We start from the raw sequence: 27,416 nt of genomic DNA, 5'->3' as shown, positions 1-27,416 counted from the left end.
AGGCTGGAAAATTTGACATGGGGCTCAGAACCTTAATAACAATGGGAGAACTTCTTTGGTATTATTGAAGGATAATTTCACTAGGTATAGATTTCTATACTGGTGCTTTTTTTTTTTTCCTTTCTCTCTGTCAATACTTCAACTATTTCACCACACTCTCTTCTTGCTTGACTAGTTTCTGAGGGGAAGTCTGATGTAATTCTTATCCTTGTCTCTCTATAGGTAAAGTGTTTTTTTCCCTTTGGTTTCTTTCAAGATTTTTTCCTTATTTTTGGTTTTCTGCAGTTTGAATGTGATATGCTTAGGAGTGGATTTTTTGGTTTTTATCTTGCTTGCTGTTCCCTGAGATTTCTGAATTTTTGGTTTAGTTTTTACATTTACAAAATTTTCAGTTATCATTGTTTCAGATATATATTTTTTTCTGTTCCTTTCTCTCTTCTCCTGGTATTTCCATTGTGCATATGTTACACCTTTCATAATTGTTGTCACACAGTTTTTGGGTATCTGTTCTTTTCCTTTTTTCATTTTTTTTTCAGTTTTAGAAATTTGATATATCTTCAAACTCACTATTTCCTCAGCCATGTCTAGTCTACTACTGAGCTTATCAAATACATTGCTTTTTAAAAAACAGTATTGAAATATAATTGATATACAGAAAGCTGTACCTGTATTATGTATTCAACTTGATGAATTTGGACATATGCACACACCCATGAAGCCTTCACCATAATCAAGTTATAGACATACTCATCATCTCCAAACATTTCTTGTGCCTTTTTGTTTTGTTTTGTTTGTGGTAAGAACATTTAACATGAGATTTATCCCCTTATATTTTTAAATACACAGTACAGTATTGTTAACTGTAGACACTAAGTTGTAAAGCAGATCTCTAGAAATTATTCATCTTGTGTAACTGAAACTTGCTATCCATTTAGCAACAACTCTTTATTTACATCTCTCTCAGCCCCTAGACACCATTATTCTATTTTCTGTTTCTAAGAGTTTGGCTATTTTACATACCTCATATAAGTGGAATCATGTGATATGTGTATTTCTGACTGGCTTATTTCATTTAGCATAATGTCCTCCAGGTTCATCTATGTTATTGCAAATGGCAGGATTTCCTTCTTTTTAAAAGTTTGATAATAGTCTATTGTGTTTGTATGCATGTGCATGCATGTGTGTGCATAATATTTCTTTATCCATTCATTTGTTTATGGACATTTGGATTATTTTCTCAAATGCTTTCTTCTTTTCCATTACAGTGTTTTATTTTTTACATTTCAAACACTTCTTTTGATTCTTTTTAAGATTTCCCATCTCTTTGCTTAGAATTACCCATCTGTTCTTTCATGCTATCTACTTTATTCATTAGTGCCTTTAGCATACTTTATTTATTTATTTATATTAAAAAATATTTATTTATTTGGCTGTGCTGGGTCTCTTTTGCAGCATGTGGGACCCCCAGTTGTGGCGTGTGGGATCCAGCTCCCTGACTGGAACTGAACCTGGGGCCCTCACACTGGAAGTGCAGAATCCCAGTCACTGGACCACCAAGGACGTCCCAGCATATTTTATTTTAAATTACTCATGTGGTACTTCCAACATCCCTGCCATATAAGTCTGGATCTAATGTTTGGTTTGTCTGGCTTCTTTTCAAAGTGTGTTTTTTACCTTTTAGAATGCCTTGCAATTTGTTGTCAAAAACCATATGTGATGTAGTGGGTAAAAGGGACTGATGCAAGCTGGCTTTTACTGATGTGGTATTAAGGTGTGGGAGAGAAACATTCTACAGACCTATGATTAGGTCTCAGTCTTTTAGTGAGCTTATGCTCCTGGGTAATGGCTTTCACAAGTGATTCTCAGTTGTTTCTTCCCCTTATGTGGGTCAGGAAGGTCAGAGTGTGCTGAAGTTGGATATTTCCTTTTCCCCAGGTTGGGTAGTCTCTGATAAAAGCCCAGTAGGTTACACCCTGATAAAATAGTTTGGAAGGTATAGCCTCACTGTGAAGAACAGAATGCTCTGAGCATATTTCCAAATGGCTCCTTTTCCCATTTTTCTATTAGAAGCACAAGGATATTTTTCTCTGATCTTCCTTATGGGAACTTGGTAGGGCTTCTGAAGGGAAAAATCACAAAAGTGTTAGGGCATCTCTATGACTAGACTCTCTGGAATTTTTAACTCTCAAACTTGCCCACACTGAGCTACCAGCTATTCGTCACTTATAGTTTAGGTTTTCCTACCCCAGAACTGGTCTACATGGATGTTTCCACTTTGGGTTTCTGTTCTGGTAAATGTAATTCTCCGTATCTGCCTGTCTCTCTAATTTGGGGCACTTCAGTTTGTCCTGTATCCTCAATTCTCTCTGATGATCTATGAAGAGTTGTTGCTTTTCAGTTTGTTTGTTTGTTTTTGGCCATGCTGCTTGGCATTTGGGATCTTAGTTCCCTAATCAGGGATCAAAAGCACGCCCCCTGCATTGGAAGCTCATAATCTTAACTACTGGACCACCAGAGAAGTTCCCAAGAGTTATTGATTTTTAACTTGTTCAGTTTTTTTAGTTGTTTTTAGACTGATGATTTGCAAGCTCCATACATGTACTGGAAAGTAGGTGTCTTTTCTTCATTTTAGAAGGCTATTTTTTGCTGAATATATACTCCTTGCTTGATTTTGCCACCTGCACTTTATTTATTAGAAAATGTTTTACCTGTATTTTTAATTTTTTTTCAAACTTTTAAATTTTGTATTGGGGTATACTAATTAACAAGGTTGCGATAGTTTCTCCTCGTTGGTTATTCATTTTAAATATAGCAGTGTGTACATGTCCATCCCAAATTCCCTAACTATTCCTTCCCCCCATCTTTCTTCCCAGCAACCATAGTTCATTCTCTCTAAGTATGTGAATCTATTTCTGTTTTGTAAGTTCATTTCTATCATTTCCTTTTAGAGTCCACATATAAGAGATGTCATACAATATTTCTCCTTCTCTGTCTGACTTATTTCACTCAGTATGCCAATCTCTAGGTTCACTCATGTTGCTGCAAATGGCATTATTTCGTTCATTTTTATGGCTGAGTAATACTCAATTGTTGGAGAAGGAAATGGCAACCCACTCCAGTATTCTTGCCTGGAGAATTCCATGGACATAGAAACCTGGTGGGCTACAGTCCATGGGGTCACAAAGAGTCGGACATGACTTTGCGACTAACACAATACTCAATTGTACTTATGTGTCATATCTTCTTTATTTTTCCCTCTATTGATGAGCATTTAGGTTGCTTCCATGTCTTGGCTATTGTAAACAGTGCTGCAATAAACATTGCCCCCAGCACTTTAAATATGTCGTCTCACTGCCTTCTGGCCTCCATGGTTTCTAGTAAGAAATTGGCTTTTAATCTTAGTGGGGATCCCTTAGACATGTTCAGTCACTTCCCTCTTGTTGGCTTTTTTGGGGTCTTTGGTCACTTTGAATATATTATATCTGAGTAGGGATCTCTTTCATTTCACACTACTTGGAGTTGGTTGAGCTTCTTAGATGTATAAATTCATGTCTTCCCTCAAATTTTGAAAGTTTATGGTCATATTTTTTTCCAAATGTACTTTCTGTTCTCTCTCTTCTCTCCTTCTGAGAATCCCATTATGTGCAATCTGGTACTTTTGATGTTATCCCACAGGTCTCTTGGGCTTTATTCATTTTTCTTCATTTTTTTTTTTCTCTTTCTACTCCCCAAAATAGGTAATCTTGGTTGACTATTGTCAACTTTACTGATTCTTTTTGCTCTTGAACCCCTCCCAATAATTGTATTTCTCAGCTCTGGAATTTCTATTTGGCTCCTTTTTATAATTTCTCCATCTTCGTTGATATTCCTTATTTGCTCAGACATCACTGTCCTGATTTCCTTTTGTTCTTTGTTCATGGTCTCATTTCTTTAAGCATATTAAAACCATACATTTAAAGTCTTCGTATAGTAAGTCCAATGCCTGAACTTCTTTATGGAAAACTTATGCTCATGTCTTTTTTCCTGTGAATGGACCATATTTTCTTGTTTCTTTGATGCCTCTGATTTTTTACTGAAAACTGGACATTTTGAATAATATAATGTGACATTCTGGAAACCAGATTCTCTCTCCTCTTCAGGATTTGTTTCTGGTGACTATTGTGGGTTGTTGTTTACTTGTATAGTGACTTTTCTAAACTATCTTATTAAGTCTATATTAGTTGTTGTATGCTTACTGAAGTCTGTGTTCTGTTAGCTTAATGATCAGTTGTTGTTTTTACAGTTACCCTAAAAACCTGGAGCTGAGAAATGCAAAAAAGAAGAAAAATAAGAAAGGAAAAAAATACTCTCACAATCTCTGCTTATTGGTTTGGTATTGGGGCCCTCCTTCAGTGCTTTGCTGGGTCATTTACAACTCTGCCTCAGCTTCTACTTCCTACTTGGGTCAAGCCTGAAGACCAGTCAGAAATTAAAGCTTAGGGTCTTCTCAGGCCTTTTCAAGCATGTGTCTTGCCCTTGTTATACACATGGGTTTTTTTTTAATTCCCTGGTATATATAAAAGTTTTTTTTTAATTTATTTTTTTATTGAAGGATAATTGGTATACAGAATTTTGTTGTTTTCCATCAAACCTCAACATGAATCAGCCATAGGTATACATATATCCCCTCCCTTTTGAACCTCCTTCCAATCTCCCTCCCCATCCCACCCATCTAGGGTGATACAAAGCCCCTGTTTGAGTTCCCTGAGCCACACAGCAAATTCCAGTTGGCTATCTATTTTACATATGGTAATGTAAGTTTCCATGTTACTCTTTCCATACATCTCGCCCTCTCTTCCCCTCTCCCCATGTCCATAAGTTTATTCTCTATGTCTGTTTCTCCATTGCTGACCTGTAAATAAATTCTTCAGTACCATTTTTCTAGATTCCGTATATATGTGTTAGAATATGACACTTATCTTTCTCTTTCTGACTCACTTTACTCTGTGTAATAGGTTCTAGGTTCATCCACCTTATCAGAACTGACTCAAATGCGTTCCTTTTTATGACTGAGCAATATTCCATTGTGTATATGTACCACAACTTCTTTATCCATGCATCTGTCGATGGACATCTAGGTTTCTTCCATGTTCTAGCTATTGTAAATAGTGCTGCAATGAAAAATGGGATACATGTGTCTTTGTCAACCCTGGTTTCCTCAGGGTATATGCGTAGGAGTGGGATTGCTAGGTCATATGGTGGTTTTATTCCTAGTTTTTTAAGGAATCTCCATACCGTCTTCCATAGTGGCTGTATTGATTTACATTCCCACCAACAATGCAAGAGTGTTCCCTTTTCTCCACACCCTCTCTAGCATTTATTGTTTGTAGACTTTTTAATGATGGCCATTCTGACTGGTGTGAGGTGATATCTCATTGTGGTTTTGATTTTCATTTCTCTAATAATGAGTGATGTTGAGCATCTTTTCATGTGTTTGTTAGCCATCTGTATTTCTTCTTTGGAGAAATGTCTGTTTAGGTCTTTTCCCCACTCTTTGATTGGGTTATTTGTTTTTCTAGCATTGAGTTATATGAGCTGCTTGTACATTTTGGAAATTAATCCTTTGTCAGTTGTTTCATATGCTATTATTTTCTCCCATTCTGAGGGTTGTCCTTTCACCTTGCTTAGAGTTTCCTTTGCTGTGCTAAAACTTTTAAGTTTAATCAGGTCCCACTTGCTTACTTTTCTTTTTATTTTTGTTACTCTAGGAGGTGGATCATAGAGGATCTTGCTTTGATTTATGTCATTGAGTGTTCTGTCTATGTTTTCCTCTAAGAGTTGTATAGTTTCTGGTCTTACATTTAGGTCTTTAATCCATTTTGAGTTTATCTTTGTGTATGGTGTTAGGAAGAGTTCTAATTTCATTCTTTTACATGTAGCTGTCCAGTTTTCCCAGCACCATTTATTAAAGAGGCTGTCTTTGCCCCATTGTATATTCTGGCCTCCTTTGTCAAAAATAGGGTGCCCATAGGTGCGTGGGTTTATTTCTGGGCTTTCTATCTTGTTCCTTTGGTCTATATTTCTGGTTTTGTCCCAGTACCATACTGTCCTGATAATTTTGGCTTTGTAGTATAATCTGAAGTCAAGAAGGTTGATTCCTCCAGCTCCATTCTTCTTTCTCAAGACAGCTTTGGCTATTTGGGGTCTTTTGTGTTTCCATATGAATTGTGAAATTTTTTGTTCTAGTTCTGTGAAAAATGTCATTGGTAATTTGATAGGGATTGCATTGAATCTGTAGACTTCATTTGATAGTATAGTCATTTTCACAATATTGATTCTTCCTACCCAGAACATGGAATATCTCTCCATCTGTTTATGTCATCTTTGATTTCTTTCATCAATGTCTTATAATTTTCTGTGTACAGTACTTTTGTCTCCTTATGTAAGTAAGTAAGTAAATGTTAGTCGCTCAGTCATGCCCAACTCTTTGCAACCCCATGGACTTCAGCCCACCAGGCTCCTCTGTCCTTGAGATTTTCCAGGCAAGGATACTGGACTGGGTCGCCATTTCCTTCTCCAGGGGATCTTCCCAACCCAGGGGTCTAACCCAGGTCTCCTGCACTGCAGGCAGATTCTTTACTGACTGAGCTACAAAAGGTAAGTTTATTCCTAGATATTTAACTCTTTTTGTTGCAGTGGTGAATGGGATCGAATCCTTAATTTCTCTTTCTGATTTTTCATTGTTAGTATATAGAAACGCAAGTGATTTCTGTGTATTGATTTTGTATCATGCAACTTTGCTAAATCCACTGATTAACTCTAGTAATTTTCTGATAGTATCTTTAGGGTTTTCTATGTACAGTATTGTATCATCTGCAAACAGTGAGAGCTTTACTTCTTTTCTGATCTGGATTCCTTTTATTTCTTTTTCTTCCCTGATTTCTGTAGCTAGAACTTCCAGAACTATGTTGAATAATAGTGGTAAAAGTGGACACCCCTGTCTTGTTCCTGATCTTAGGGGGATCAGTTTTTCACTAATGAAAACAATGTTTGCTGTAGGCTTATCAAATGGCAACCCACTCCAATATTCTTGCCTGGAAAATCCCATGGATGGAGGAGCCTGGAGGGCTACAGTCCAAGGGGTCGCAAAGAGTCGGACACGACTGAGAGACTTCACTTTCACTTTTCACTATCATTTATGGCCTTCACTATGTTGAGGTAGGTTCCTTCTATGCCCATTTTTTGAAGAGTTTTAATCATAAATGGGTGCTGAATTTTGTCAAAGGCTTTTTCTGCATCTATTGAGATTATAATATGATTTTATCCTTCAATTTACTAATATGGTGTATCATATTGATTGATTTGCATATATTGAAGAATCCTTGCATTCCTGGAATAAACCCAACTTGATCATGGTGTATGAGTTTTTTGATGTGTTGCTGAATTCTGTTAGCTAAAATTTTGTTGAGGAATTTTGCATCTATGTTCATCAGTGATATTGGCCTGTAGTTTTCTTTTTGTGTGTTGTCTTTGTCTGGTTTGGGTATCAGGATCATAGTGATCTTGTAGAATAAGTTTGGAAGTGTTCCTTTCTCTGCAATTTTTTGAAAGAGTCTTAGAAGGATAGGCATTAGCTCTTCTCTAAATGTTTGATAGAATTCTTCTGTGAAGCCATCTGGTCCTGGCCTTTTGTTTTTTGAGAGATTTTTTATTACAGCTTCAATTTCAGTGCTTGTAATTGGGTTGTTCATAATTTCTATTTCTTTCTGGTTCAGTCTTGGAAGATTGAACTTTTCTAAGAACCTGTCCATTTCTTCCAGGTTATCTGTTTTATTTCCATATAGGTGTTCATAATAGTCTCTTATAATCCTTTGTATTTCTGCATTGTCTGTTGTAACTTATCCTTTTTCATTTCTAATTTTGTTGATTTGATTCTTCTCTCTTTTTTTCTCGATGAGTCTGGCTAAAGGTTTGTCAATTTTGTTTATCTTCTCAAAGAACCAGCTTTTAGTTTTATTAATCTTTACTATTGTTTCTTTCATTTATTTTTCATTTATTTCTGCTCAGATCTTTATGATTTCTTTCCTTCTACTAATTTTGGGGTTTTTTAGTTATTCTTTTCCCAGTTGTTTTAGGTGTAAAGTTATGTTGCTTATTCTGTGTTTTTCTTGTTTCTTGAGGTAGGATTGTATTGCTATAAACTTCCCTCTTAGGACTGTTGTTGCTGCATCCCATAGGTTTTGAGTTGTGTTTTCATTGTCATTTGTTTCTAGAAATTTTTTGATTTCCCTTTTGATTTCTTCAGCAACCTGTTGGTTATACAGAAACGTGCTGTTTAATCTCCACGTGTTTGTGTTTCTTACAGTTTTTTTTTTTCTTGTACTTGATATCTAGTCTCATAGCATTGTGGTCAGAGAAGATGCTTGATACAATTTCAATTTTCTTAATTTACTGAGGTTTGATTTGTGACTCAAGATGTGGTATATCCTGGAGAATGTTCCAGGTGCACTTGAGAAGAAGGTGTATTCTTCTGCATTTGGGTGGTATGTCCTGAAGATATCAATGAGATCCATCTCATCTAATGTGTCATTTAAGACTTGTGTTTCCTTATTAATTTTCTGTTTTGATGATCTGTCCATTAGTGTGAGTGGGGTGTTAAAGTTTCCTACTATTGTTTTGTTACTGTCAATTTCTCCTTTTATGTCTGTTAGTGTTTGTCTAATGTATTGAGGTGCTCCTATGCTGGGTGCATAGATATTTACAATTGTTTTGTCTTTCTCTTGGGTAGATCCTTTGATCATTATGTAGTGTCCTTCCTTATCTCTTGTTATCGTCTTTATTTTAAGGTCTATTTTATCTGATATGAGGATTGCTACTCCAGCTTTCTTTTACTTCCAATTTGCATGGAATATATTTTTCCATCCTCTCACTTTCAGTCTATATATGTCTTTAGGTCTGAAGTGGGTTTCTTGTAGACAGCATATATATGGGTCTTGTTTTTTTATCCCTTCAACCAGTCTGTGTCTTCTGGTTGGAGCATTTAATCCATTCACATTTAAAATAATTATTGATATATAAGTTCCTATTGCCATTTTCTTAATTGTTTGGGGTTGATTTTGTAGATCTTTCTTCTTCTCCTGTATTTCTTGATTATGTAAGTTCCTTTAACATTTGTTGTAAAGCTGGTTTGATTTCAGCTTTAATTTACTGGAGGTTTGATTTGTGACCCAAGATGTGGTCTATCCTGGAGAATGTTCCATGTGCACTTGAGAAGGTGTATTCTTTTGCATTTGGATGGTATGTCCTGAAGATATCAATGAGATCCATCTCATCTAATGCTCTTCTCTGAATTCTCTTAACTTTAGCTTGTCTTAAAAGCTTTTTATTTCTCCATCAATTTTGAATGAGATCCTAGTAACCTTGGTTGTAGATTTTTCCCTTTCAGGACTTTAAATAAATCCTTCCATTCCCTTCTGGCCTGCAGAGTTTTTGCTGAAAGATCAGCTGTTAAGCATATTTGGTTTCCCTTGTATGTTACTTGTTGCTTCTCCCTTGCTGCCTTTAATATTCTTTCTTTGTGTTTAGTCTTTGTTAGTTTGATTAGTATGTGTCTTGGCATGTTTCTCCTTGAGTTTATCCTGTATGGGACTCTTTGTGCCTCTTGGACTTGATTGACTATTTCCTTTTCCATGCTGAGGAAATTTTCAACTATAATGTCTTCAAAAATTTTCTCATATAAGCTTTATTTTTCTCTTCTTCTTCTGGGACCCCTATAATTCTAATGTTGGTGCTTTTGATATTGTCCCAGAGGTCTCTGAGATTATCTCAGTTCTTTTCATTCTTTTTACTTTATTCTGCTCTTCAGAAGTTATTTCCACCATTTTATCTTCCAGATCACTGATTCGTTCTTCTGCTTCAGATATTCTGCTATTGGTTCCTTCTAGAGTATTTTTAATTACAGTAATTGTGTTGTTTGTCTCTGTATGTTTATTCTTTAATTCTTCCAGGTCTTTGTTAATTGATTCTTGCATTTTCTCCATTTTTCTTTCAAGGTTTTTTTTAAAATCATCTTTACTATCATTATTCTGAATTATATTTCAGGTAGTTTGCCTATTTACTCTTCATTTATTTGGACTTCTATGTTTCTAGTTTGTTCCTTCATTTGTGTAGCATTTCTCTGCCTTTTCATTACTATTGTTATTTTTTGACTTACTGTGTTTGAGGTCTCCTTTTCCCAGGCTTCAAGGTTGAATTCTTTCTTCCTTTTGTTTTCTGCCTTCCTAAGGTTGGTCCAGTGGTTTTTGTAAGCTTCTTATAGGGTGAGATTTGTGCTGAGTTTTTGTTTGTTTGTTTTTCTTCTGATGGGCAAGGCTGAGTGAGCTGGTAATCCTGTCTGTTGGTGACTGGGTTAGTATTTTTGTGTTGTTTGTTGTTTAGGTGAGATGTCCTACACAGGGTGCTACTGGTGGTGGGTGATGTCAAGTCTTGTGTTCCAGTGGTTTCCTTTGTGTGAATTCTCACTATTTTATACCCCCTAGAGTTAGCTCTCTGGTGGTCTAGGGTCTTGGAGTCAGTGCTCCCACTCCAAAGGCTCAGGGCTTGATCTCGAGTTTTGCGTGGGTCTATATATTCTTTTCTGCTGGTCAGGTACTCCTGTTTGCTCTCAACTGGTGTTCTGCATGCAATTCTGTCTGTCTGAAGGTGTGTTCTTGATGTATCAGTGGAGAGAGATGTACTCCATGATCACCTACTCCTCCTCCATCTTGTTCTCCCCCATAAAACCTTTTGATAGTCCTTATTCTCACACATATCTCCTGTGCAGTCTCTTCCTTCCCAGGCTTCTAGATCTATTGTTTGTCTATGTTGTCCTTTGTCCCAGGCTGCTGTGCCCAATACCTTTGTATTTAAAGACTTTTGGTAATATCCTCCCTGGAAGCTACCTGACTCTAGTGGAGACTTTGAGTCAAGCAAAATAAAAAGAAACCTTTTTACCAGTTCCTGAGGGAGCCTCTAGACAGGTTGAGATCTATAACACAATTCTTTAAAAGTAAGGTCCATATTGTTCCCTTTGGGACTATCAACTTGCATCAGTTGCTCCAGGTACTGTCCTCACAGCTGCTGCTGATCCAGGGTGTGGTGGATGGTAAGTGAATGATTTAAAACACCGTAGCACTTTCTTGCTGCTGCTGCTGCTAAGTCGCTTCAGTCGTGTCCGACTCTGTGTGACCCCATAGACAGCAGCCCACCAGGCTCCCCCGTCCCTGGGATTCTCCAGGCAAGAACACTGGAGTGGGTTGCCATTCCCTTCTCCAGTGCATGAAAGTGAAAAGTGAAAGTGAAGTTGCTCAGTCGTGTCCGACTCTGTGTGACCCCATAGACAACAGCCTACCAGGCTCCTCCGCCCATGGGATTTTCCAGTCAAGAGTACTGGAGTGGGTTGCCATTGCCTTCTCCGAGCACTTTCTTACTACAAAGCAATATCTTTCTTTAGCAAATTTTTGTTTTAAGTTCCATTGGAAGTTTTTTTTTTTTTTTAGATTGCAGAGCTTTTCTAAAGCTAATTCTGATAGTTTTTCTAGCTTAGTTGTTGCTTTTGGGGAGGGTTGTGTACCTGGAGTGCCCTATTACATAATTTTCAGTGATTGATATATCCTAATTCTTGAAATACTATCCCCTGCTAGTTATGAGTGCTACTTGCAATCCAAGGACTGAAGTGGCTCTAGAATTTCCAAATAGTCAATTTTTAGGGGTGACAGAGGGTATTGGTTAGAGAAGCAGACTAGGGAACTTTTATTTCAGACATGTTTGTGAAGCACATTGCATAAATTTGAGAAAACACCATTTTTTAATATCATGGATGCATGAGAACTGATGGAAATTATGTGGCAAGGTATTAAATCCTTCACAGGCCTCTCAGTGCTGTGGAAATAGCAAGTGGTTCCTTGACTGGGGAGCTGCTTCTAAGACTACATGTGAGGATAGGAAGATGAGCCTGGTCAAATAACAATAGTCCCTTCTTGAGATGGACTTGGGAGTCAAGCAAACTGTCTGAATATTGGGTTAAGTCCAGGGTTTAGTGAGTCTTACTATCATTCAGTTTGGGGGCTGAAGGCAGTATATAGCTGACTCAGGTGTAACAGCCAGAGCTATAAAGATTTCTCAGATTTTTTTCATACTCCACTCTCAGCCCTGCACTGCTGTCCTCCATGGTCTCTGAGGTTTATTGAAAACCACTGTGCTCTGGAACTATCTACTCTGAACGGATGCCAATCTGGGTCAAAAGGATCTCACTATCCATGCACATTGATGCCTATCCTATGGCCACTAGGGGGCAGCTGGGTTTTGGAGACTGTTACACCACCACCCTGCCCCCTCAAAACTAGTTTTGAATGGCGGCTTCCAAATTTCTTCTGAGAACTTTGCCCTGGAGTCTGAAGTGCACTGCAGGAAAGTGGGCAGCTTTTCAAATCACACGATTCAGACATAGTCATTAAGTTACTCCTTGGACTAACAGAATATCCAAGTCTGGCTGTTGTGTTAGAATGTTAGAATGTCTGCAGTGGGGGACCCTTGGAGGATCACCTAGGCCAGGTTCGGGGGCTTGGAGATTTGTTTTTGTTTTTTCATTCTTTAAATAAGATGCAACTCTTTTGATTAAAGGATAGTGGTGATGGTTGACAGGGGGAGGACCTGGGCTCAACCTTGGCCTGAAGAGATGCCTCAGAACTGTAGGGCAGTGTGGTCCAACCTTAAGTCCTACTCAGAGCGCCTATATAATTATGCATTATCTACCAGCCAGTGTGATAATATTTATTTAATATGTTTCTTTAAATTGACTCATTTTTTCCTTAAATAAATCCAGCATCATACTATGTAATATAGATTTAATGTCCTAAGCATATTTTTCTAATTCATATTAAAATACATCCACAACTATTGAAATTTAAGATTTATTTTTGATAGCACTTAAAATTGTCTCTGAATGGTCTAGTGGTTTTCCCTACTTTCTTCAATTTCAGTCTGAATTTGGCAATAAGGAGTTCATGGTCTGAGCCACAGTCAGCTCCTGGTCTTGTTTTTGTTGACTGTATAGAGCTCCTCCATCTTTGGCTGCAAAGTATATAATCAATCTGATTTCGGTGTTGACCATCTGGTGATGTCCATGTATAGAGTCTTCTCTTGTGTTGTTGGAAGAGGGTGTTTGTTATAACCAGTGCATTTTCTTGGCAAAACTCTATTAGTCTTTGCCCTGCTTCATTCCATGTTCCAAGGCCAAATTTGCCTGTTACTCCAGGTGTTTCTTGACTTCCTACCTTTGCATTCCAGTCCCCTATAATGAAAAGGACATCTTTTTTGCGTGTTAGTTCTAAAACGTCTTGTAGGTCTTCACAGAACCGTTCAACTTCAGCTTCTTCAGCGTGACTGGTTGGGGCATAGACTTGGATTACTGTGATACTGAGTGGTTTGCCTTGGAAACGAACAGAGATCATTCTGTTGTTTTTGAGATGGCATCCAAGTACTGCATTTCGGACTCTTTTGTTGACCATGATGGCTACTCCATTTCTTCTGAGGGATTCCTGCCCGCAGTAGTAGATATAATGGTCATCTGAGTTAAATTCACCCATTCCAGTCCATTTCAGTTAGCTGATTCCTAGAATGTCGACATTCACTCTTGCCATCTCTTGTTTGACCACTTCCAATTTGCCTTGATTCATGGACCTGACATTCCAGGTTCCTATGCAATATTACCCTTTACAGCATCAGACCTTGCTTCTATCACCAGTCACATCCACAGCTGGGTATTGTTTTTGCTTTGGCTCCATCCCTTCATTCTTTCTGGAGTTATTTCTCCACTGATCTCCAGTAGCATATTGGGCACCTACTGACCTGGGGAGTTCCTCTTTCAGTATCCTATCATTTTGCCTTTTCATACTGTTCATGGGGTTCTCAAGGCAAGAATACTGAAGTGGTTTGCCATTCCCTTCTCCAGTGGACCACATTCTGTCAGATAGAGTGCCTGATGAACTATGGAATGAGGTTCATGACATTGTACAGGAGACAGGGATCAAGACCATCCCCATGGAAAAGAAATGCAAAAAAGCAAAATGGCTGTCTGGGGAGGCCTTACAAATAGCTGTGAAAAGAAGAGAAGTGAAAAGCAAAGGAGAAAATGAAAGATATAAACATCTGAATGCAGAGTTCCAAAGAATAGCAAGAAGAGATAAGAAAGTCTTCTTCAGCAATCAATGCAAAGAAATAGAGGAAAACAACAGAATGGGAAAGACTAGAGATCTCTTCAAGAAAATCAGAGATACCAAAGGAACATTTCATGCAAAGATGGGCTCAATAAAGGACAGAAATGGTATGGGCCTAACAGAAGCAGAAGATATTAAGAAGAGGTGTCAAGAATGCACAGAAGAACTGTACAAAAAAGATCTTCACGACCCAGATAATCATGATGGTGTGATCACTGACCTAGAGCCAGACATCCTGGAATGTGAAGTCAAGTGGGCCTTACAAAGCATCACTACAAACAAAGCTAGTGGAGGTGATAGAATTCCAGTTGAGCTATTCCAAATCCTGAAAGATGATGCTGTGAAAGTGCTACACTCAATATGCCAGCAAATTTGGAAAACTCAGCAGTGGCCACAGGACTGGAAAATGTCAGTTTTCATTCCAATCCCAAAGAAAGGCAATGCCAAAAAAAGCTCAAACTACCACACAATTGCACTCATCTCACACGTTAGTAATGTTCAAAATTCTCCAAGCCAGGCTTCAGCAATACGTGAAACGTGAACTTCCTGTTGTTCAAGCTGGTTTTACAAAAGGCAGAGGAACCAGAGATCAAATTGCCAACATCCTCTGGATCATCAAAAAAGCAAGAGAGTTCCAGAAAAACATCTATTTCTGCTTTATTGACTATGCCAAAGCCTTTGACTGTGTGGATCACAAGAAACTGTGGAAAATTCTGAAAGAGATGGGAATACCAGACCACCTAATCTGCCTCTTGAGAAATTTGTATGCAGGTCAGGAAGCAACAGTTAGAACTGGACATGGAACAACAGACTGGTTCCAAATAAGAAAAGGAGTACGTCATGGCTGTATATTGTTAACCTGCTTATTTAACTTATATGCAGAGTACATCATGAGAAACGCTGGACTGAAAGAAACACAAGCTGGAATCAAGATTGCTGGGAGAAATATCAATAACTTCAGATATGCAGATGACACCACCCTTATGGCAGAAAGTGAAGAGGAACTCAAAAGCCTCTTGATCAAAGTGAAAGTGGAGAGTGAAAAATTTGGCTTAAAGCTCAACATTCAGAAAACGAAGATCATGGCATCTGGTTCCATCACTTCATGGGAAATAGATGGGGAAACAGTGGAAACAGTGTCAGACTTTATTTTTCTGGGCTCCAAAATCACTGCAGATGGTGATTGCAGCCATGAAATTAAAAGACCCTTACTCCTTGGAAGGAAAATTATGACCAACCTAGATAGCATATTCAAAGGCAGAGACATTACTTTTCCAACAAATGTTCGTCTAGTCAAGGCTATGGTTTTTCCTGTGGTCATGTATGGATATTAGAGTTGGACTGTGAAGAAGGCTGAGCATCGAAGAATTGATGCTTTTGAACTGTGGTGTTGGAGAACACTCTTGAGAGTCCCTTGGACTGCAAGGAAATCCAACCAGTCCATTCTGAATGAGATCAGCCCTGGGATTTCTTTGGAAGGAATGATGCTAAAGCTGAAACTCCAGTACTTTGGCCACCTCATGCGAAGAGTTGACTCACTGGAAAAGATCCTGATGCTGGGAGGGATTGGGGGCAGGAGGAGAAGGGGACGACAGAGGATGACATGGCTGGATGGCATCACTGAGTCGATGGACGTGAGTCTGAGTGAACTCCGGGAGTTGGTGATGGAGAGGGAGGCCTGGCATGCTGCGATTCATGGGGTCGCAAAGAGTCGGATACGACTGAGCGACTGATCTGATCTGATCTGATCTGAAAATTGTCTCTTGTCCTTGTATTGCACTTCAGGAAATGACCTTATGGCACCAAAGAACACAGTTGAGAAAGTACTTGTCCTAGTTCATTCTATTGTCAGGGAAAGACACTAAAAGACCCAGAAAGGATAGGGAGTTATCTGAGGTCACACAGTGACAGAGCTGGGACTTAAACCCAAGTCTACTGACTCCCAGTCCTTTGTTCCTTTCACTATATCATATTCCAAGGTTATTAGGAAGCCCCTTCACTATCCAGAACCCCCCATGGGAAAGAAGGAAGGAAAGGAAGAAGAAGAAATACTGTTTGCTTATTGAAACGGGACTGCTACAGAACCTGTGACTCTGGAGTCCAAAGGCAGGTGTGGGGTACAATGATTTCCCATGTCTCTGTAGGTCAACTACCTGTGAGGTCTCATCTTCTAAATCCTAGGCTCATTTGCTCATACACACAACATGAAATTGTAGAGCACCTATTACATGCCTGAGAAGATAAAAAGGAGCTTAAATTCCAGTGGGTGAAACATCTCAGCAAACAGCTGATTAGAGTGTTGGGATGGGGAACGTATGTTGCTGCAAGAGCAGAGAAAGGCTTGATGAAAGTGGGGAGGGGGAGGAGAGTGGGCACAAGCCCTGCCCTACACAACTTCAGGAGCCCTAGTCCAAAGGCTTGGTTTTCTCTTCTCTCAACCGTGGAGACTGATAGGTGTTAAATACCCTTCGAAGTCTAGAGTTGCAAGGCCATATCCATAGAGTCTTTTGCTTTTTTTAACCACTGACATTTGTCACCAATGTTCCTTCCTTTACCCTACTCCTTCATATTGGTTGCAAATACAGGACTCACTCTCCAAACAGGAATGAAAAAGTCTTGGCTTTTTCACTTCCTAGTTGTGTAACTTGGAACAAAATAATTTCACCTCTCTGAGTCTCAGTTTCTTCTTTGCAAGACAGGCATGATAACCCCTGACCCACTTACCTCAGAAAACTGCTGTACAGATCAAAGGGGATACTGGACATGAAGTTGCTTTGTGAAGAGCCAATCACAATATGCATGTGAAATGTTAAGTGAGTCACATCTCTTTGGGCACTGGTATTTTGAAAGAGCATAACTTGAAGGAACCAGCCATTAATACAGCATTTTAAACATCAGGACAGGATGGGATAGACGGTGGAGGCTCAAGCCACTTTGTGACTTGATCAATCATGTGACAGTCAATAATTAAGCACTCACCATGCGTTAGACATCCTTCTAGATACTGGAGATAATAGTCCCTGCTCCCATGAAACTGACATCCTAGGAGCATGGCAGGTACCTAAGAAAAATTGCCCCTGTCCTTCTGGCCTAGGAAACTGAATCCAAAGTCTAGTTCTGAGCCTAACGGCTATGGAAAAGCTTTCAATGACTTGATTTAATCCTTTCCACACAAAATGTATTTTAGCATTAATTTGACATTATCAACCATTTGCTGAGGTCCCGTGTAGATCCAAAGTAATGTGTCATATATTCAATAACATGCATTTAATTCAACAAATGTTTATTGAGAAGCTACTATGTGCTTGTCACTCTATAAGTGTGGGAATAGTAAATGGAGAAGGGTGTGCAGAATTAAACAAGGTAGAATTTCTGTCCTTGAAGAGCTTCTAGCCAAGTAAAAGAGGTAATTACAAGAAGATAGGCCCATGACACAAATCTGGTATTGCCTTAACAGTTTAACCCAGTAACGCATGAAAATAGATGCCAAATAAAAGTGAAATATAATTGGGTGCGAGTGCTATGATAATTTTGAGGAGACATTTATGAGGCATATAAAATGGGAAAAGCATTATGAAAAAGGTGATATTTGAGCTGAATCTTAAAGGTAGAATATATTTTTAGTAAGTATAAAAGGCAGTAAATCACCCACCAGAATGGTCACAAGTAAAAAGATGATAATTCCAAGAGGATAAATAAATGTTTCATAAATATATTAAAAGTACTCAACCTTTTAATCAGTGAAATAAAATAAAAGCCATAATATCATTTACACCAGAATAAATAAAATGAAAAAGATGTCAAGGATGTAGAGTGACTACTAGTGAGAGTACATATTGAAATAATCACTTCAGAAAACTGTTCATCAGCATCAACTAAAATGTAAAGATATGCATGCCTTATGAGCTAGTAGTTCCACTTCCTAAGTATACATCTAACAGAAATGCAGACATATGTGTGACACCAGTCATTATAGTCAAAGACTGGAAACAACCCAAACATCCATGTCCATGTAGTTGTTGTTGTTCAGTTGCCAGTCGTGTCTGACTCTTTGTGACCCCATGGACTCTAGCACACCAGGCCTCCCTGTCCCTCACCATCTCGCAGAGTTTGCTCAAGTTCATGTTCATTGCATTGGTGAAGCCATCCAGCCATCTCATCCTCTGACACCCTTTTCTCCTTCTGCCTTCAATCTTTCCCAGTGTCAGGGACTTTTCCAATGAATCAATTGTTTGCATCAGATGACCAAAATACTGGAGCTTCAGCTTCAGCATCAGTCCTTCCAGTGAATATTCAGGGTTGATCTCCTTAAGATTGACTGGTTTGATGTCCTTGCTGTCCAAGGAACTTTCAGGAGTCTTTTCCAGCATCACAGTTTGAAGGCATCAATTCTTCAGCCCTCTGCCTTCTTTGTGGTCCAGCTCTCACAACTGTACATGACCACTGGGAAGACCATAGCGGACCTTTGTCAACAGAGTAATGTCTCTGCTTTTCAACACACTGTCTAGGTTTGTCATTGCTTTCCTGCCAAGAAGCAGTTGTCTTCTGATTTCATGGCTGCAGTCATCATCTGTAGTGATTTTGGAGCCCAAGAAGAGGAAATCTGTCACTACTTCCACCTTTTCCCCTTCTATTTGCCATGAAGTAATGGGGCTGGATGCCATGATCTTAGTTTTTTTTTTTTTTTTTAAATATTTAATCTTAAGTCGGCTCTTTCACTCTCCTCCTTCACCCTCATCAAGAGGTCTTTAGTTCCTCTTCACTTTTTGCCATTAGAGGGGTATCATCTGCATATCTGAAGTTGTTGATGTTTATCTTCATGCCTATCCTGCCTGTCTTGATGCCAGCTTGTAACTCATCCAGCCTGGCATTTCTCATGATGTGCTCAGCACATAGCTTAAACAAACGGGGTGACAGCAGACAGCCCTGTCATACTCCTTTCTCAATCCTGAACCAATCAGTTGTTCCATACAGGGTTCTAACTGTTGCTTCTTGACCCACATACAGGTTTCTCAGGAGACAGGTAAGATGGTCTGGTTGGTATTCCCATCTTTCTAAAAGCTTTCCACAGTTTGTCATAATCCACACAGTAAAAGGCTTTAGCATAGTTGATGAAACAGAGATAGATATTTTTCTGAAATTCCCTTGCTTTCTCTATAATCCAGAAAATGTTGGCAATTTGATCTCTAGTTCCCCTTCCTTTTCTAAACCCAGCTTGGACATCTGGAAGTTCTTGGTTTGCATAATACTGAAGCAAATAATACATGAATATCATGAAGCATAATACATGAATCTAGCATGCAAGATTTTAAGCATGACCTTACTAGCATGGGAGATGTGTGCAATTGTCTGATAGTTAGCATATTCTTTGGTCCTACCCTTCTTGGGGATTTGGATGAGGATTGACTTTTCCCAGTCCATGTAGTATATTCATTCAATAAAATAATATGCAGCAGTGAAAGTGAATGAACTATGGTTATACTCAAAATTGATGACTCTCAGAAACATAGAATTGAAGGAATGAAGCTAGACACAAAAGAGACACAAGTATGATTCTGTTTATATAAAGTATAAAAATTAGGTAAAATTAATCTGTGCTAACAGAGATCAGGATAGTGGTTACCACCAAAGCAGAAGGAGAGGTTGTAACTCTAAGTAGGCACAAAGGGGGCATCTAGGTTGCTAGTAATGATACAGTTACTGGGATATGGGGGCTGGTTAAATGGGAGTGTCCCATTTGTGAAATCCAATGATATGTATACATTCACTTTTCTACACAGATGAGCTAATAGTAAAAAGAGAAGAAACCAAAACAGTCCAATGGAGGAAATGAAAGTTTTTCCAAATAGTATAAGAATAATAGGATATCCATATCACACACAAATATTCATTTGAAATGGATCATAAGTCAATGGCACCCCACTCCAGTGCTCTTGCCTGGAAAATCCCATGGGCAGAGGAGCCTGGTGGGCTGAAGTCCATGGGGTCACGAAGAGTTGGACATGACTGAGCAGCTTCACTTTCACTTTTCACTTTCATGCGTTGGAGAAGGAAATGTCAACCCACTCCAGTACTCTTGCCTGGAAAATCCCATGGGCGGAGGAGCCTGGTAGGCTGCAGTCCATGGGGTCACAAAGAGTCAGGCATGACTGAATGTCTGTACACATTATCTGAAATCATAAAGCTTTCAGAGGAAAACATAGGAGAATATATATGACTTGCAGATATGCATTTATTTCTTAAACAAGTCACAGAAAGAATACCCAAACAAGAAAAAAGAGACTAAATTAGATTTTGTTGAAGTTAAAAACATCTACTCATGAAAAGGCATTGTGAAGAAAATTGGTAACCAAACTGTAGACTGGGAGAAAAATTTGCAAAACATACATCTGACAAAGGATTCAGGCCATGTAAAGTTCTCCTAAAACTCAATAATAAAAGATGGACAATCTAATTTAAAAGTACACAGGGAATTCTCTCACAGTCCAGTGGTTAGGACTTGGTGCTTTCATTGTGGTGGCCAAGGTTCAATCCCTGGTTGGGGAACTAAGATTCCATGAGCCACGTGGCATAGCCAAGAAATAAAAGAATTTTTTTTTAAAAATACATAAATTTGGCATTAAGAATGTAAAAATATTTGAACATACACTTCACAAAAGATAAAGCCAATAAGGACATGAAAAAAAAATACTCAACATCATTAGTCATCAAGGAATTTCAAGTTAAAACCACTACTCATCTACTAGATGAGTAGTGGTTTTCACTTAAAATGAAAAAAATTAAGTGAAAATTAGTTTAATTAATTAATTAATTTAATTTCACTTAAAATGAAAAAACCAAACACTGGTGAGAATATGGAGTAACTGGAACTCACACTGCTGATGGCAGTAGTATAAAATGGAACAACGTATTCTGACACAGCGCTGACAGCATCTTATATAGTTGAACACCTATCTTACTCTATGACATGACATTTCCACTTCTAGGCATCTACCCAAAAGAAATGAAAATATGGCCATGAAAAAATAATTCATAGCAGCCTTCTCCATAAAAGCTGTAAGCTAGAAACAACCCAGAAGCCCATCAATTGGTGAATACAATACAAATACAGTGGAATACTACCCAGCACAATGCAGCTAAATCTCAAATCATTATGCTGTGAAAGATACTATGTTCACAAACCTACAAGCTGAATTATTCCTTTTACATGAGTCTCTAAAAAGGCACAACTAATCCATGGTGGTTCTCTTGAGGGTGAGAGGGGGTGGGTTTGACTGGGAAGGCCCATGAAGGAAGTTTGCAGGGTGATGGTAATGTTCTTGATAGGGGTTTGGGTTAGTACTTTTCAAAAGTCAGCAAATGTTTTCCTAAGGTTTATGTATTATACTACATGTAAGTTTTACCCCAAAAGGAAAAAACTGCAAGAAAATTGAACTCTAATAATATACATACAGAAATATTGAGGGGAAAATGTATACTAATGTCTTCAATTTACTTTGAAATGCATTAAAAATAATATGGATTGACAGACCAACAGAGAATTGGGTAGATAGATATGTGATAAAGCGAATAGAGTAAACTGTTAATGTAGAATCCAGTGATGAGTATACAGGTGTTCATGGTAAATGTATTTCAATTTTGGGGGGTCGAGTTGAGAAAAAGGAGACAAAGGCATTTGGCGGAAAGGAAAGAGCTCTGGGAATTGGTTCAGAAACAAATTAGAGAATTGACCAGACCCCAGATACGGAGGGGCCCAGTGGGGCAGCTCAGGAGTCTGGACTTTAATTTTTAGGCAGTGAGGAATCATTTCAGATTTTTAAGGAGTTAAATGACATTATAAGAGGTAGTGTGGCATGGAGAAATGTTCTGTGATTAAGAGCTAAGAAAGAATGTTTCTGGTCTCACTTACAGCATGACCTTGGGCAAGTGGATTAATACCTCCAAGTCTCAGAAAGATTCAACAAAATATACCCTTCCTCCTTTGTCTTCTCCTCCATCCAAAAAAAAAGGCCCTTGGGAAACTGAGTTTAATTGAGCACAGAAGGAACTCTGTAAATATGTACTGAAGGAGAAAAATAAACTTCTTCTTCTTTGTCCTTCCCCTCCACCCAAATCCCTTGCCCCTGCCCCTTGCACCCTTGCCCCTGCTCCATTTGAATGATTTTTTCCTGCCATTTAACTGGCTTTCTTTACCTGCAAGATCAGCAAGTTAGACTTGAAACTTGGCCTCTGGGCCAGAGCATACCAGTCACTTTCCTCTAATTCAGCTGCTGATACTTGATTCTAGCCTTAATGCTCACTACTGTTTCATCCTCTGTCTCTTACTCTCCAGAAATTTCCTGTGTAAGGGCCTTGGGGTTTCTAAAGGCCTTAGGTCTGTGGCTATCTTAGAGTCTGAAAAGCTACCCCAAAGAAATGGACCAGGAAATGTCTGAGAATGCAGACACACTTTGTCTGCTCCAAGCCTTCCCACTGCTAACCTGAACCCCACCCTATCCCCACCCAGGTCTCCCCCATTTGGCCCTCCTATACTCTCCTCAGCAGTTAGTGTCTCTACCACTGACCTGGTGTTAAGGGAGTTATATTTCTGAATGTGTTTGACTTACCTTTTTGGCTAGACTGAATTCTTAGAAGGACAAATGGGCATGGGGCAGACAAAAGATCCTGTAAAGCCAGAGCACTTCTTAAATTGAACAAAACAAAACAAAAACCTGCCAAATGTAATACCCCAAAGACTTTACTAAAAGAAGCCTCTTGATGTGATGAGGAACTCTCATATCTCAACATGTCTCTGACACTACACTTTCTTCTTGAAGTTTCTCACTGTTTATTCTCCTTTAATAGTCTGATCCAAAGCCTGGCACAGAACTTCATGCCCCATAGAACAGATGAGACTAAACTGAAATGTTCAGCAAGACACTAGAAAAGGGAAGGAAATAACAAAAGGGAAATAAAATCCAACAGTACCACAAAGCTAGATAATTCTGGCTTCAAATATATGGCTTGATCTTAAGGCTAGCAATTCCTGATTGTATAATAGTTGCTCAATAAATATTTGTGAATGAATACCTATCCACAATGGAAGAGAGACACCATTCTTATCCCTAAGGAACTTAGGTTCTAATGAGGAGATGTGCTAAATGGATAATTTTAATACAATTTCATAAGTGCTGTGATAAAGAAGTGTTAGTGATTAAAAATCACAGACTCTGGAGCTAGACTGCCACAGTGTGAATCATAGATCCTTGGGTAAATGATTTAACTTTTCCCTGTGTTAACTGTAAAATGATGCCCCTGCCTTGTATATATGTATGTCATATTGCTGTTCACAAGGATTTGAAGTAATTAGAAGGAAAAGCTTAGATAATTTAGATATCACCTTAAGTAAGTCCTACTGCTTGTTTAGGCTTCAATGTTCCCATCTGTATAATGAGGAGACTGGATTTTGTGGAAATACCTTCCAGCTCTGACAGCTAGGCTCTAGATTCTGGAGTTGAACCAATGCCAAAGAACATACTATGCTGTATTCTTCTTTTTCCAATGAAAGCATTCTGCAAACCATCTTGTTGTTAACATTTATTGAGTGTTTACTACATGCTAACATTTATTTCCAGGTGCTGTGCCAGCTGCTTTCCATATTTTATTTCTCATCCTCACAATAAACCTTAACAATAAGCCTCTTCTCTATTGTTTATAGTAAGTCTCCTACATACAAATGAGTTCTGTTCCAAGAGCATGTTCATAAGCCCAATCTGTTCATAGGTCTAACAAAGTGAGCCTAGGTTTCCAACTAACACAATCAGCTATCTAGCACTGTATTGTAATAGGTTTATAATACTTTTCAAACAAATAGTATATAAAAACAAACATAAAAAATACAGAAAACATTTTTAACCTTACAGTGCAGTACTTTGAAAAGTACAGTAGTACAGTACAATGGCTGGCATACAGTGGCTGGCATCAAGTGAACAGGCAAGAAGAGTTACTGACTGGAAGAGGGAGAAGAGGTGGGAGATGGTAGAGCTGAAGGACTGTCAGCAATAGGAGATGGAAGGAAAGCTGCAATTTCACTCACACCTAACGTTGTTGGAATACACATTCACATCTTTGAAAGTTCGCAATTTGAAGGTTTGTATGTAGGGTACTTACTGTATGGGCTTTGTTACACTAAATAGTTTAATTAATTAATTGCACCCTGTTTGTATCAGGCATTTGTGTTAAATCCTAAGGATATAAAGATAAATAATGCTGATCCTATGCTCAAGGAGGTCACAGACTAGGAGAGGAAACCAATATAAAGGGCAAGGCTCATCCTTACACTGCATTGTAACCATATACCTAAGACACTTCTGTTTCAGTCCCACAAGGGAGCCACTCCTCAGGATGGGAATCTTTTAGCCAAGATTTAGCATAATGTTTAGAAGATGGTAGGCTCTCAGTTAGGCTTCCCAGGTGATGCAGTGGTAGAGAACCTGCCTGCCAATGCAGGAGATGCAAGAGAGACAGGTTTGATACCTAGGAAAATCCCTGAAGGAAATGGCACCCCACTCCAATATTCTTACCTGAAAAATTCCATGGACAGAGGACCTTGGCAGGCTACAATCCATGGAGTCACAAAAGTTGGACACAACTGAGCAACTGAGCACGCATGTGTGCACACACACACAGAGATTCTCAATAAATACTCTTGAATAAATGAAAAAAATAATTAACAAAAGGCTTTTTAAAAACCCATTCCATTTCTACCTTGGATATGATCAATAAACCAATCCATTTCACCCTTTCTCTCACTTCAAGCTTTGCTGCTCTGTACTAGCTCTCAGAGGGTTAAATCCCATCTCATTGTTCTCTATAAAGCTCCTGCTGCTTCTGTCATCTTTCTCCTCTATGCCTGCTCTAATAATAGACCAACGATTGAGCAGAATTGCTTCCTTGGCATTCAGGAAGCAGGCTTCATGCATATGGTCAATTGATTTGTTTTTAATGTACCTATTATTATGAATAGCCTGCTGGCTCAAACTGAAATCAGGCTACATCCAATATCTTTTTCCTTCCATGCCTCCACTGTGGCTCCTAGGAGGTGTCAACATTCAATTTCCTTTCCCAGTAATAAGGATTTCCATCAGTACTCTTTCCTGATTCTAGACAACAAAACCTAAGTCTTCTTTGCCTTTGGACTTCTTTTGCCATCACCATTTCTTTTGCCACTACAAGAATCCTGGCTCCTTTTCACAATCAATCTTACTTGGCTGTCAGATACAGGGTGGTGCCGTGTCATCAGAACTCTTCAGTTACCCTTATAGAGATAAATAAAGAAAAGTGAATAAAGGAAGGAAAAATTATGTACTCCTCTTGAGAAGGGCTTCCCAGGTGGCTCAGTGGGTAAAGAATCTGCCTGCAATGCAGAAGACGCAGAAGATGCAGGTTTGATTCCTGGGATGGGAAGATCCCCCAGAGCAGGGCATGGCAACCCACTCCAGTATTCTTGCCTGGGGAATCCCATGGACAGAGGAGCCTGATGGACTACAGTCCAGAGGGTTGCAGAAAGTTGAATATGACTCAAGCGACTGAGCATGCACACAGGCTTCTTGAGAAAGTTCTCAATATGTCATTCATTCTCAAGTAGTTAGGATGATTTAGGCACAGGACAGAGGGATGATAGAATGACCTATTGAGTTTTATTCAGCCTGAGACTTCTATTGAAAAAAAAAAAAGAGGCCCAATGCAAGCAAGCACCTTTGGCCTGAAATTGAGAACGTCAGGGATAAAGGGCTTTCAGAGGTCATCTGGTCCAGCGAATCCCAAGCAATAATCTGTAGACCCATGGCAGTCTGTGACATTTTCATCAGTCTGCTGACACTACAAAACTTGTTGTCAACTGATGTTTCTTGAGAAAGATTTTCCTCAGTAAAAGACTATGCCCTTACTACATTTTCTATATGTCAGTATTAAGACATCATTACAATAATATGATAGTGATGATACATGCCCTTACAAGACAATATTAAAAGTTGACATCTTTATGTTGATCCCCAAAGTTTTGGGAGAAATTTTAGAGAAATTGTACTAGTCTTTGAGATCTAAAATTGTGGTTATTAATGCTTTGGTCTAGTGGTTTCAAAACCTGGCAGTGCAGTAATATTACTGGAAAGTGAAAGTGAAGTCACTCAGTCGTGTCTGACTCTTTGCAACCCCATGGACTGTAGCCTACCAGGATCCTCTGTCCATGGGATTTTCCAGGCAATAGTACTGCCATTTCCTTCTCCAGGGGATCTTCCCAACCCAGGGATTGAACCCGGGTCTCCCGCATTATAGACAGACGCTTAACTGTCTGAGCCACCAGGGAAGTCCTGGCTCCCATCCCCAGAAGCTTTGATTCAGCCAGTGTGGAGAGGGACCCAGGAGTCAGTACTTGTACATAAGTCTCTAGGTGATTCTAATGTGTAACCAGGTTAGGGAACTACTGCTTTGCTTCACCACTTGTATGATTAATCAAGGACATAAGTAATTGGAATGGTTCCATTGTGGGATTGTTCTGTTAGAGACAGAAATAGAGTACGTTCTTTCCCTTGGGGTGTAAATCAGAGACCTCCGTTGGGGTTTTCTAAGATCCACAGACAGATAAGTAAAATAATTTACAGAGTTTACAGGGGCCACACTCACTTCTCAAGAGCATAAGCCAAATTGAATGAAAAGGGGATGACAGAGGATGAGATGGTTGGATGGTATCACCGATTCAATGGACACGAGTTTGAGCAAGCTCCAGGAGATGGTGAAGGACAGGGAAGCCTGGTGTGCTGCAGTTCATGGGGTCACAGAGTCAGACACGACTGAACAACAGCAACAACAACACACAGTAGGTGCTCTCTAATGATTTGTTCATATTGATGATGTCTGTCAACCAAGTCTGATTTAGAAATTTGTAGAGAAAACTTCATTCATCTTGAGACCTTAACTCTATTTCTGTCACCTCACTCTCAACCTTGTCTCATCCTTTACATCCTTCTCTTTCCTTTTCCTCAAGAGGACAAGGACCATTGTATGTTCCTGGGCTTGACTTAGTGACTGGCACATAGTACTTGCTTAATAACTATTTGTGAAATGAATGACCGAATGGTATGACAAAGGCAAGAGGCATATCTCCCCAGTTTAAGACTAACCCTCTTATATACTTTGTTGAAC

General features: G+C 38.9%; 1 pseudogene; it reads right to left on the bottom strand.

Moving 5' to 3' along the window:
- Nucleotides 1-27,416, bottom strand: part of LOC102282052 (neurabin-2-like) — a 140,109-nt pseudogene that overhangs the window by 110,310 nt on the left and 2,383 nt on the right.

The sequence above is a fragment of the Bos mutus genome, chromosome X, assembly GCF_027580195.1.
Source record: "Bos mutus isolate GX-2022 chromosome X, NWIPB_WYAK_1.1, whole genome shotgun sequence".
NCBI classification, from domain to species: Eukaryota; Metazoa; Chordata; class Mammalia; order Artiodactyla; family Bovidae; genus Bos; species Bos mutus.
The sequence above is the reverse complement of the archived record's forward strand: the minus strand, read 5'-3'. Positions and strand labels throughout refer to the sequence as shown.